Raw genomic sequence first — 11,837 nt, 5'->3', positions numbered from 1 at the left:
ACCACGTGACCACTGCACCCCACGTGAAACCAAAGAAAAATGGCAGCGCTTCCAGCAGTAAAATGTAATTATGCAGTTATTCCATAAGATTTGTTTTAAAATTCATGTAATTGACTTTTGCCAATGTAGATGTCTTCATACAAAAGTAATGTGAACATAAACGAAAGATATGCAGAACAGAGGTAGATATCTAGGCTATCCATGTAATAACAACCTAAAGAAATAATTATAAAGTGCAATAATGTCATGTTTATGTTCCTGTTGGTCCCTGTTTTAACCTTATTTGGTCATGTTCCTGTGTTCAAAGAGATGGTTATCTAGTAATTATAAGGTGATGAGACCCGAAGACAAGTTGTGCAAAACACAAGCAGCTAAAATCCCCTGCACTTCAACATCTTGCCTGGTGTTCTGGATTTCTTTTATCCTTCTCCAAGACATTCAGATGCCCAAAGGCATGCTGGACTACCGCTCTGTCTTGGCAGAGTCTTGGGTTGTAGCATTCTTCTTCAAGGCTCAGTGTTCCATTGTCACGCTTTGATGTGACAATAAATGGATACATGCTCCCTATGCTGTCTCCTATAGTCTGTGTCCTTCCATTCTTTCTTCCCTTTTATTAAAAAAGGAGAAGCTCTCAGCATTCTGAATCCATTCTTTTTTCATTTTTTTTTAAATTTTATTAGATATGGGGATTCTCTCAGTAATAAGTGCTTTATAAGTACTAATAAACAGCAAAAAATCTATTAATACGCATGCCAATAAGCAACTTGTAGTGAATAGCGTTCCCTAATCTAAAACGTTCACTCTGTTTATGTTGCTCTTTAAAAAAAAAAAGTTGCCTATCGTAAATGATAATGATGACAAAACACAATTCTGAAGCAGGAAGCTTTCAACACAAATGTATTCAAATGTTTTTAAAATTGCTTTTGAATTTTTTTTTTACTGTTGTTTTTTTTACTGTAACTTTTCTACACGTTCACTTCACTCAGTTTCAGTCTGATTAATGTATAAGATTCGTATGAAACGGTAATATCAGGCTGCATGTTGAGTGTCGTCTCTGTGCTGCTGCTGGTTACTTTGTAAAGTCTCGGGGTCTGTGGTCATGAGATTGCAAATTCAACTTTAACAAATCAAACTGAGGATATCGGAATGGTCATTCAATATATTTAAATTGGATTTTTGATTTATCATGTGACAAACAACAATTGTGATGGAGGTGTGTTTTACATCGATCACAAATCGAAAGTGTTTCAAAGCACTTCCTGGTGCACACGACCGTCTGAACTACTGCAAGTAAGTTTAAAATACGAATACAGTTGTTTGAGGGAATTATGTTATTGTTTCACGGATTTCATGTAAGTGTGATTTAAATGTTAACTTATATAATGTCTGCCTGTTTCCTGAGGCAGCCGGACTCAACACGTGTTTACCGTTTAAAAAAGCGAAAGTTTATCGAAAAAAAATTTTTTGAAAGGTTTTTTTTTTTTTTTTTTTTGCACTTGGTTTTTTTTTGTTTTATTCTATCATCATATGTTTGTTTTTTTTATTTTATTTTTTATTTAATCGAAAGTATTCTTAAGTCAGACATTTCCATCAGGTGCAGTGCTACGTATTGAGAGCTTGACATAAAAATGTTGTTCGTTTGTTTTTTATGTGTTACATTCTTCGCGCCTATATGAATTCCAACTGTTCCCTTTGAATGTTTATAATAAAAATGCTAATAAAAATGTCTACACAGCCATATCTATACTAATAGACGTCCCTCATTTAAGGTAAGGTTAGGATCTGGCCCGGGCATGGTTAAGCAGTATTTGCATTTATATTTAGCGAGATTAGCCACATAAATGTGTCCTGATCTGTAAGCAAATTCAACAGAGTTCACTGAAAGATACAGATTGGCTATTTACAGCATTTTACTCATCATCAGCTTATTTCAACATCAAAGGCCGCAACAGGAGAGAGTCATTTTTTATTAGTCCGTTTCAGAACAGGTCTATGCAGCTGAGCATGTACTCTGCAGATTAATTTATGACTAAAGACTACCAAAAAAATCATTGTAATAACAAACTTAGTACATATCTTTTAGTGCAAATTTGTGAAGAAGGAGGGAAAAAAATAAAGAAACACTCCTTTAACACTACATTCAGGACCAAAATCCAAAAATGAATGCTATTTTTTTTTCTGACAGTATTATGAAGAATGTAAGCAGTACAAAAGCAATTGGCAGCATTCAGTGTGTTTAGAGTGACCCACAGTGGCTAATTTTCTCAGCAGATTTGTTTCTCTCTGTTTACTGGCAGTTGACGGGAGGTCCCTTAGGGCCCCTAAATGCTTAAGGGGGTTCAGAAAATATGATGATTTATCATATTCCACAAACTTTGCATGGTTTTGAAACTTGCAGTTATAACTTAAAATTGAAACTTCATTACCTTTTAGAAATAATCCATTAAACAAGTTGCGATTTGACAAGTGTTGCGCTAATATTTTCGGTTCCATTCGTTTGTGTGTTGTCTCAAGGACCTGCCCACAACAGGGAACTATAATGAATATTCATGGATGCTCACCACCAACTGAATATTACACAACACTGGGTTATGTGAATTCAGACAGGTAGATAAACTCCAACACACCGATGTTCCTTAAAACCATTTGCATTAATGTTAAAGAATTAAACAAATGCCAATAGTTTGGTTTTTCATAGCATAAAAACAAGTATTCATTGTTTTACCAACAATGTCGTCAATCACTGAACATAATTAGTAGCACTTCAAAATAAGGTCCGTTAGTTAACATTAATTAATGCATTAACTAACATTAACAATAAGTAAAACATTTCTTACAGTATTTATTCATATTTGTTAACGGTACCTAATAAAAATACAACTTCTCATTGTTAGTTCATGTTAGCTCAGGTCTGTTTATTAATATTAATAAATAATCTTTAGAATTTAAAAAATGCATAAGTAAATGTTGATATTAATATTAACTAGGATTAAGTAAAGCTTTAAGCTTTAAGTATATTTCATTGTTCACGTAAACTAATGTTAAAATTGGAACCTTATTGTGAAGTGTTACCACATAATGCTTATTAATTGCATAGTAATTAAAGGATATTTAGATCCATATGCTGTGGAGTGATCTGAATGATCTGAAATCAACATGGTTACAATATTTGTTTGTAGCCCTTTTTTTTATATAAATATTGTTTATTAATTAACTCAACATTCATCCATCTGTCATGTTATTTCAGTAAAATACTGTCATTTCCAGGTCATGATGAGCATCTGATTGTTTTCACAAACCAGTCTGTTTAGCTGCAGGATGTCAGAGGAGCGAGGAAAGGACTCTCTATCTGAGATGAGTCTCTCAGAGGAACAGAGGTAAGACTGAGTCTGTGTTTAGATAATTATTTTAAACACTGTCTGTGAAGAATAAAATCCCATCAACAATGGAGTCTTTTCTCGCTGCTGTCATGTCAAATGCTGTGTAAAACTTGAGTTTAGAACTTCCTATTACATCTTTTTAGATCGTTCTAGGCTAAAACAACCTGAAACTGGTCTAATATTTATTATTTCTGAATGGGATGGATTTCAAATCCCCTCCTCTTTTTATTTAATAATGAATAAGTGATCATAGTATTCTTAGAACCATCTCTTCCTGTTCTGGCATTTATGTTACAAGCATTGTCTGTATTTATCTGAGAGGTGAGACTGACTCCGTCAACTGATTGACCTTCAAATTTGACTTTTGAACTTCTCTGTGCATATTTGTCTCTCTGTGAGTTTAAAACTGTAATGTTTTATTTATCATATAAAGTTGTTGGCATTACACTTTCAGGTTGCATGTTTAGTGGGGTATTAAATGTAAATAATTGGCAAACTAGAGTTACTTCAAATGAATACTATACACATCAAACTCGGCTTCACAGTGTAAATCAGTGGATATTTTAAAGGGAAATTTTAAATATTTTTGTCTCTTTCTCAGACTTGTTCATTTTACACTGTTCATTGTTTCAGTATATTCATTGCTATAGAAACAAGATGATATTTTTGCTTTAGAATTTTCTTATCAGGTCAATGTGATCAACAGAGTTTATTTACTCATGAGATTTATTATGGTTTCACTATAACACAGTTTTAGAGCCAGTTTTCAGTGAAGTGGATATTGTGCAGGATGAGAAACCAGTACTTTATTTGACTGGTAGTTTACCTGTGATTCCTTTATATCAGGCCTGATGAGTTAGTGAATTAGTTGTGTTAAACTGAACTAAACAAACTACCTTTTCGCACACAAAATCTCTTCAAATGAGACTGAATTGTCTCCTATATATATATTTTTTTTTCTCTCTCTGTTCTCTGTCATCAGTGTAAGATTAGGCTCACATGTGTCCAGCTCTGTGTCTGTGAAGAGTGACCAGTCAAAGGAAGGCGAGCAAACCGGACTTAAGTGAGAACAAAATCATCATCTACCGAAAGGTATTACATTATAGGATTATTTAAGCTAATTTTGCCACTGTGTTTTTTTGTGTTAGATGTTTACTGAATAAAAAAAAAATCACTGAACACAGTGTCTGGTAATCTTTACTGAACTCTGGTCTGGAGCTTTTTTCCAATACAATTATACAGGCAGCGATTTAAAAGGCATAAATAAAATACAATAGATCATTCAACCCATATACATGTAGAAGTATAGTAGAACAAATGTATGGCTATAATTGTATATTAATTACAAATTACAACATTAAAATTAATAAATTGGACTGAAGTACACCCTGTAATATTGTTTTTTTTCCTCTGTTGTTTGTGTCTTTAGTGTAAGATCAGGTTCACATGTGTCCAGTTCTGTGTCTGTGAAGAGTGACCTTTCAAAGGGAGGCGAGCAACCGGACTTAAGTCAGAACAAATCATCATCTCCCGAAAGGTATTTCATTGGTTTTCTAATTGTTGGTTGAAAAAAATACAATAATGCGCACATACACAAAACTTTTGGCAGGCGCACGATCAAATTAATCGCACTTCACTATAAGTAAACAAGAATCCACTGCTGCTCCCAAGGATCATTTATTCTTAGATTCAATATATTCAAATAAATTGATCTTGGGAGAAGCGGTGGGCAGTGAGCTGATTCTTAATTGTGGTTGCGCATAGACTGTTCGTTTGAAATATTTTTAATCAATATTTATCATGAAACTGTAACTGTTGACAATATTTATCAGAGTTTTTTCCATTACGATACTAAGACAACATCAGCAAAGAAGATTAGAGACATAGAAGATTATATGATTTGATGTGAGCTGTAGTCTTTTTGCAATCTCCATTAATTTTGGTGCACTAACATAACTGGCTCAACAGTGTATGAAAATACCTATTGTCAATGCAGAATATACAGTAGGTGGAAAACCAGAATGGGTAATACCGCCACGTGTACCGCCCCTGCAGGGTCACGGCGTTAACTGCAAGTCATTCGCATGTTAAATCATTCGTGAAACTACTGCCAGGCACCACAAAGGGACGGATTGTATACTGACTGCAATTGTAAAATTTCGGTTTGTAAACGGAGATAAAACGATGAAGTAAAACACAAACAACATTATAATATAACATTGTAACATACTTAAAGACCATTAGAAAATTTACAGTGAGTTAAATTTCAAAACATGGATAGTCTTAGGCTACAGTCTACACATCAAAAATGAAAAGAACCTTTACACAAAGGCTATTACTGCATGCTATTGTTATTAAACAGTCATATATATATATATATATATATATATATATATATATATATATATATATATACACACTAGGGATGCACCGGTTGACCGCCCATAAATGGGGAACCGGCCGGTTTTTTGCTTAAAATACTTTTTTCGGCCAATTTTTCTGGAAGTGTGCCGCATGCACAGACTACATTGTAATCATTCGCTATCATGTCATTTGTGTGGAAGTATTTTTGAAATCTTAATCATTCGCTATCATGCCGGAAGTGCACTGGAAGTGCAAAGCTACATGTCTGAGGCACAGATAGCAAGAAGCGAACAGCTGTTGGTGTACTGGCGCACAAATAAGAGCCCCTTTCACTGAAGTTGCGTGAGCGTACCTATTCGCGCCCTGCACAAGCGTAGACAGTTAAGGGATGTTCAGCTCAACTTCTCGCGTTGGATGAGAAACAACAAAACAGTCTAACTTGTGACAAAACTGAAACGTTTTTTTTTTTTTTTGGTAAAGTAGAACTTGCATACACGTTTGAAAAGCCAGAGGTAAACGTCAGTTCTGTATAGGATGATTATTTTTTATTTAACCTTAAAATTACATTGACTTAATTTGATTTTAAAATCACCTGCTGTAGTACACTGAAAAAAAGTGTTTCATTCATCCAATTAAAAAAATTTAGGGTAATGATTCACATCTATATTTTTTTACTTGAGCCAATAGTTATTTATTTTTCATTGGCTCAAGTAAAAAATATATAGAGGTGAATCATTACCCTATTTTTTTTTAATTGGATGAATGAAAACACTTTTTTCAGTGCATCTTTGTTTTATTCGCACTAAACATTATTTGATTTAACAGTTTGGAATAATTTATTCATATAGCATACTTTTATTTAGTTTACTGGTAAAGACTTTTTTTTTTTATTTAAAACCAAAATTAAAAACTAAAACAAATACTGAATGCTATTAAGAAACATCTTATTAAAATGTGTGGTTGATTGTGTTGTTTGGATTGTAGAAACTATGCAGTTGTGTTGCCTTTAAATTTCACAAGGTTACAGTTAATCTTTTTCATTTAAGGCCAGTTCTATGTAGTTTCAACCCAATTCAAAAAACAAAAACTAAATGCTGATATCTGTACCATCTATGTTTGTATTGAATGTAGGCTACTTACTGTGCAGTTACGCCGTGACATTCAGATGGTTACAGATATTGTTTATAATAACCAAAAGCCAGTATGGCCTATTAAATAACAAATAAACATCTTGTTTATGTATACTTTCCTTCTTTCTTGTTCGTTGCTTAACGAAAAAAAAAAAAAATCAGAAATCGGTATCAGAATCGGCCAGTTTTACTTGTAAAAAAAAAAATCGGTATCGGTATCAGAAATCGGCCATGAAATCATGATTGGTGCATCACTAAAATGCACAGATTAAAAGGTAAATTTTTTCATTACAATTCGTTCTTGCCAAAAAAAAAAAAAAAAATCCTTCAGGCTCCATATGCAGAGCGAAATGAGAATGTTCCAGCATTTAGAAATAATTATTATTAACTCTGCTATTGTTTTTGGTTATTATTGTTTTTTAATCTGCTATATATAATAATTCTTATTGACTCAAGTGCACATGCTAACTTTTTTCAGCTGTTTGATCACGCTGGTGCCTCACACGCACATATTCATTGGCGCAGCCGTTCACCGTGCCATTCGCATGAGCAGCGGTCCGCTTTGGCATATTTTTTGCTCATTATGATTTTTTTTTATGTCGATATTGAAACGCACGTGAACTACAAAGCCTATTTTACCTAATGAATAATAGTTAGCTTCAATATGGGCAACATCACGAAAATGGAAACTTTGGATTTGTCCAGAAAGAAAGAGGTAAGCCCAACCTTACATTATGTTTTACTTTAAATTATTATTATTTTTGTTGTTGTTGTTTTTGTTACAAACTAAGCCTATATTATTATATACTGCAGTTGTATTAATCCGTTAGAATTATATATTTTTTAATTCTTGTTCTGATAGTTAAATTTAAAGATTTGTTGATACAAGATACAAGTTCATTTAGGCTATTTAAAACATGCACTGTGACATTTTCACCTGTTTTAACTTATAAACTCCTTGAGATTTTAAAGTCAGTTTAATAGTATTGAGATTCAAGTTAAATCTAGTATAAAAAAATAACAAAAACTGAAGGTTTATGAAACGTCAGTCAATAAAACTTTTTTTTTAAACAATGGCACTTAAAGTTTTGAACTAAAATATTATTTCAGCCATATAGCCTGTGAATTAATAAAAATGCATACTTTTCAATGAAAGAACAATTAGAGAGAGTGTTAGTCGCTTCTGGTGTTTGGATTGATACTTCAATGTAATGAGGTCCAAGTTTAAGAACAGCCAACACAAGGTTTTCTTTTTCAACTTATTTTTTCTCTCTCTGTTTAACAGCATTTACTTACAATTAAATATGTCTTCCTTCAGGTAGACTGAATGTCTTGCTAAATGTTGGGCTCATGATCAATAAGTTGCATTCGCCCAAACTGATTTTGTAAAATCAAAACGCTGGTGAACCTGGGTGCATTTAGCACGAGTCTCGCTCACTGTGAAGCCGGGAGCAGCTGGTAGAGGATTCCGCGTGGTCTTAAAGCCTCCTCAAATGCCTACGTTCACAAATAACAATGATTTTTGTAAAAAAGAACGATTAATTATCAATTGATAATTTGTTTATTATTATGGTCTGGTGATAATAATATGGGCTGCGAGAAAATAATAAATAAAAAGAGTAGGGCTGCTGTGAGTGCAGGTAGCATATTTCAACCCAGTAGCATGACAACACACCCTGGTGGGCAAAAAACAGACCGGCCCAGCGGGAATATATATAATAATATGGGCTAGGGTGTGTTGTCATGCTACTGGGTTTGAATATGCTGGCCTGCACTCACAGCAGCCCTACTCTTTTTTATTTATATATATAAGATCAGCACTTAAACACTATAATAAACACACAAGAATTATCTGCTTGATGACACGGGTTATTTTATTATTGCAAAGTGAGAATGAAGAGCGTGACTGGAAAAGGGAAGTTTAGTTTATCAAGTTAGTCACAGTTAGCAAACAACGGTTCAAATCCCAGTTGGTGGTGTTTTTTTTTTATTTATTTATATTGATAATAATAATAAAATAATATATCAAATGATTATACAAATGTGTTTTGCAGTATGCTGGTTTATGTTTACACCATTTTTTTTAGATAGAGTGTGTCCATTTTACACTAAGCAACCAGTGGCGACTGAATTCAGTTCAGCTGGAGGGGGTTGGGGGTAGTTCTGTATAGCTTGTTGGGGTTGAAAAATAAAGGTGTGAATCTCTTGCTCTTTCATATGGACAGTGACTGATGAGGGTTTCAAACTTGCAGAGCAGGTTTAGGCAAAGTTTTGTCATGCCTCGTTGGGTTTGGCTTTTGCAATTTTTTGCAACTGCATAGGCTTAAGAGTATTACATACAATACAATTTTTTTGTTTTATCTCAGGAGAAATGAGGCGCTTCTGAGAGAGAGAGCCAAAGAAACTGCGAAAGAGATGTGCATCTGCCGCAAGAGACAAAAACTTTTGTTCTTAATGTTATAGCCTATGCTCCTTTGTACTATTTGTTTTGGCAATACGAATGTAAAAATATATTGCAGTAGTAAGAAACTGTTCCGAGACATCACGTAGACCTAATTATTTTAAGTTCATTATCAGGCAATTCCAGAGTTACTGACGTGACATTCGCAGTTAAAACCTGAAAATATAAATTCTCACGGAATGTATTCATTACCAATATATTGAACAATGTCTTTATTTTTTTTCTAAATCCCAAAACAGAGTCCAGACATCAGAAAAGAATGGAGAAGGGTTAACCATTCTCAAAACATAAAATATCAATTTTATACAAATTTTTGTTTTTGTGTTTCAGAGGAAAATCAATGTTACGGCATCTCTCCGTTGGAACCGTTCTGAAAGCAGAATTTATACAAATGCCTATAAAATGCTTTAAAAACTTTAACAGAGGTGTCTAGAAGGTATTTAATAGGTCTGCCCCCCACGTAAGATTTACTAGTTAGTCATTCCTTTGTCATTATTCATCTAATCGCACGTTTATATTAAATTAACAGTCTAATCCATAATGAGCCTTAGCTAATATATTCCGCGCTCAAGCACACGCATTAAGTTTGCCACAAAGCACAGGCAGAAGTAGCCTAATAATTGTGAAAAAGGAGACTTTTTTAATTATTTATTAATAAACTAATGTTTTCTTGTCAGCTGCAAGATAAAATTCACAGTGCTCTCATCTCAACAGGATCCGCACAATCAGGGAGTATTTGCTTTCGTCGTCTTGAATTGGTTTGTTTTAAAAGTAGACATTTCAAGCTCTCTGTAGATATATTTCCTCATGTATGTAGGGCACCCCAGTTTTAAGTTATTTCATTATCAGGGGAAAAAATTAAAAAAAAGATTGCAAGGGTGTCTCCCTGTCATGCATGTGCATCAATAATTTTCCCCACAAACACTTGAATATGAATAGTAAAGAGCACATTTCTTTTAGGTTACAGTATGGGATCCACATTAAAATGAATCTTCACAAATTCATTGATTTGGATTGTTTTAATAAATCTCTTTCATTAAATAATAAAGATACAGGACAGGTTAAGTTAGATAGTATTGTACAGATAATTTATAAAATGATATAGACTGTGAATACGATTGAGGTTTCACATTTTGCATATGCATTACAAACAAAGTTAATTATTTTTACATGCAATGATACAAAAATAAAACCAAAAAAGATTTGTAATGAAGAAAAAATGGGTAAACAAATAAGAATAAATGTTGTGCGTCGCACTCAGCATCATGCGCGCCAAGCAAATCTTGCGCACTGATATTTTAAGTAATAGAATACACTCCTCCATTTAAATGCGGCTGCAATTTTTTTTTTTTTTTTGAGTTTTGAAAGGAAGTAAAGAAGGCTTCCTTTAAAATCACTGAAGTTGTCAATTAATGAAGCTTTTTTTTTACATCGTGGGCACTTTATTGATTAAAATGAGAGAACTTGAACCTGACGGCTATTTGTGAAAATGTGCTTTGATGCGCTTGTTTGATAACTTGAGGTTAAAGTGCCACTCAGCGGTCAAAAGCTGCAAATGCACTTTGCAGACGCGGCGGCGGTAGAAAGCACACTCTGGTTGGCCACCTACTGTATTATTATTCACCAGCCCCTGTTGCTACATTTGCATGTAGGACAGAAAAAATTACAATGAGAGACCTAATATTTACCTAAATTTACACTTAAATAGGTCCTGTACTTTAACAGTGTGAACTTAAACTGCTATTGCTTTCTATCTGTCTTTCTTTAAAAACAATTGCAAACTGTTTCTCTTATATTTTCCCTGAAAATGCAGTATTTTATTTTATTCACTAATAGGCTTCAGGGTGAGACGTTAGATTCAGATGTCCAGACTCACAAGAACAAGAATTTGTTTGAGAAAGATAATTCCTATGGATCTTCAAGGTAGGAAAAACATTTTCAATAATGTTTATTTTTATAATAAACAAATAGGGTTATGAACAAACACTTGCAACAATATTCAATAGAAATTTGATTAATGATTCATCTTAAACATTTTATATTTCCTTTTAAGAACCCATAAAAATGCAAAAAAAATGTCTTTGTTTTAGGATCTTGAAAGCAAAATAATCACATTTCTGAAGAATGAACTGGAAAAGTTTAAGAAAATATTACAAAAGCAAGACATACAATACTTTGTTAAGGATTTTAATGAGAACAGATGCAGTATCAAAGAAGCAGCTCTTGATCTCACACGTCCTACTTCCTGAGAGAGATGAAGCAAGATGAAGCTGCTAATACTCTAGAAGGTAAAGAGGGACTCATGGACATCTGTCATATTGTCACTTATAAATGTAGCAGTGAAAACGAATAATAAAACAAAAGTTGCTAAAAAAAATCTTTTTTTTTGTCCCTGTATTTAGATGAGCTGATCTTTGTTCATCAGCTAAAATGCAGCCTAAAGAAAAAGTATCAATGTGTGTTTGAAGGAATTGCAAAGCAAGGTGACTCAACACTTCTGAA

The 11,837-nt window shown here is 33.4% G+C and overlaps 1 long non-coding RNA gene across 1 annotated transcript; it reads left to right on the top strand.

The window, feature by feature from the left end:
* Positions 1 to 2,411: 2,411 nt before the first annotated feature.
* On the top strand, positions 2,412 to 11,562 carry LOC122144002. The gene is made up of 6 exons (XR_006159480.1): positions 2,412 to 2,607; positions 3,268 to 3,377; positions 4,363 to 4,472; positions 4,810 to 4,917; positions 11,172 to 11,258; positions 11,426 to 11,562. It is a non-coding gene; the product is annotated as an uncharacterized LOC122144002 (long non-coding RNA).
* Positions 11,563 to 11,837: the final 275 nt, after the last annotated feature.

The sequence above is a fragment of the Cyprinus carpio genome, unplaced genomic scaffold (assembly GCF_018340385.1).
Source record: "Cyprinus carpio isolate SPL01 unplaced genomic scaffold, ASM1834038v1 S000006554, whole genome shotgun sequence".
Classification (NCBI taxonomy): Eukaryota; Metazoa; Chordata; class Actinopteri; order Cypriniformes; family Cyprinidae; genus Cyprinus; species Cyprinus carpio.
Note: the sequence above shows the minus strand (reverse complement) of the source record. Positions and strands in the feature narration are given on the sequence as shown.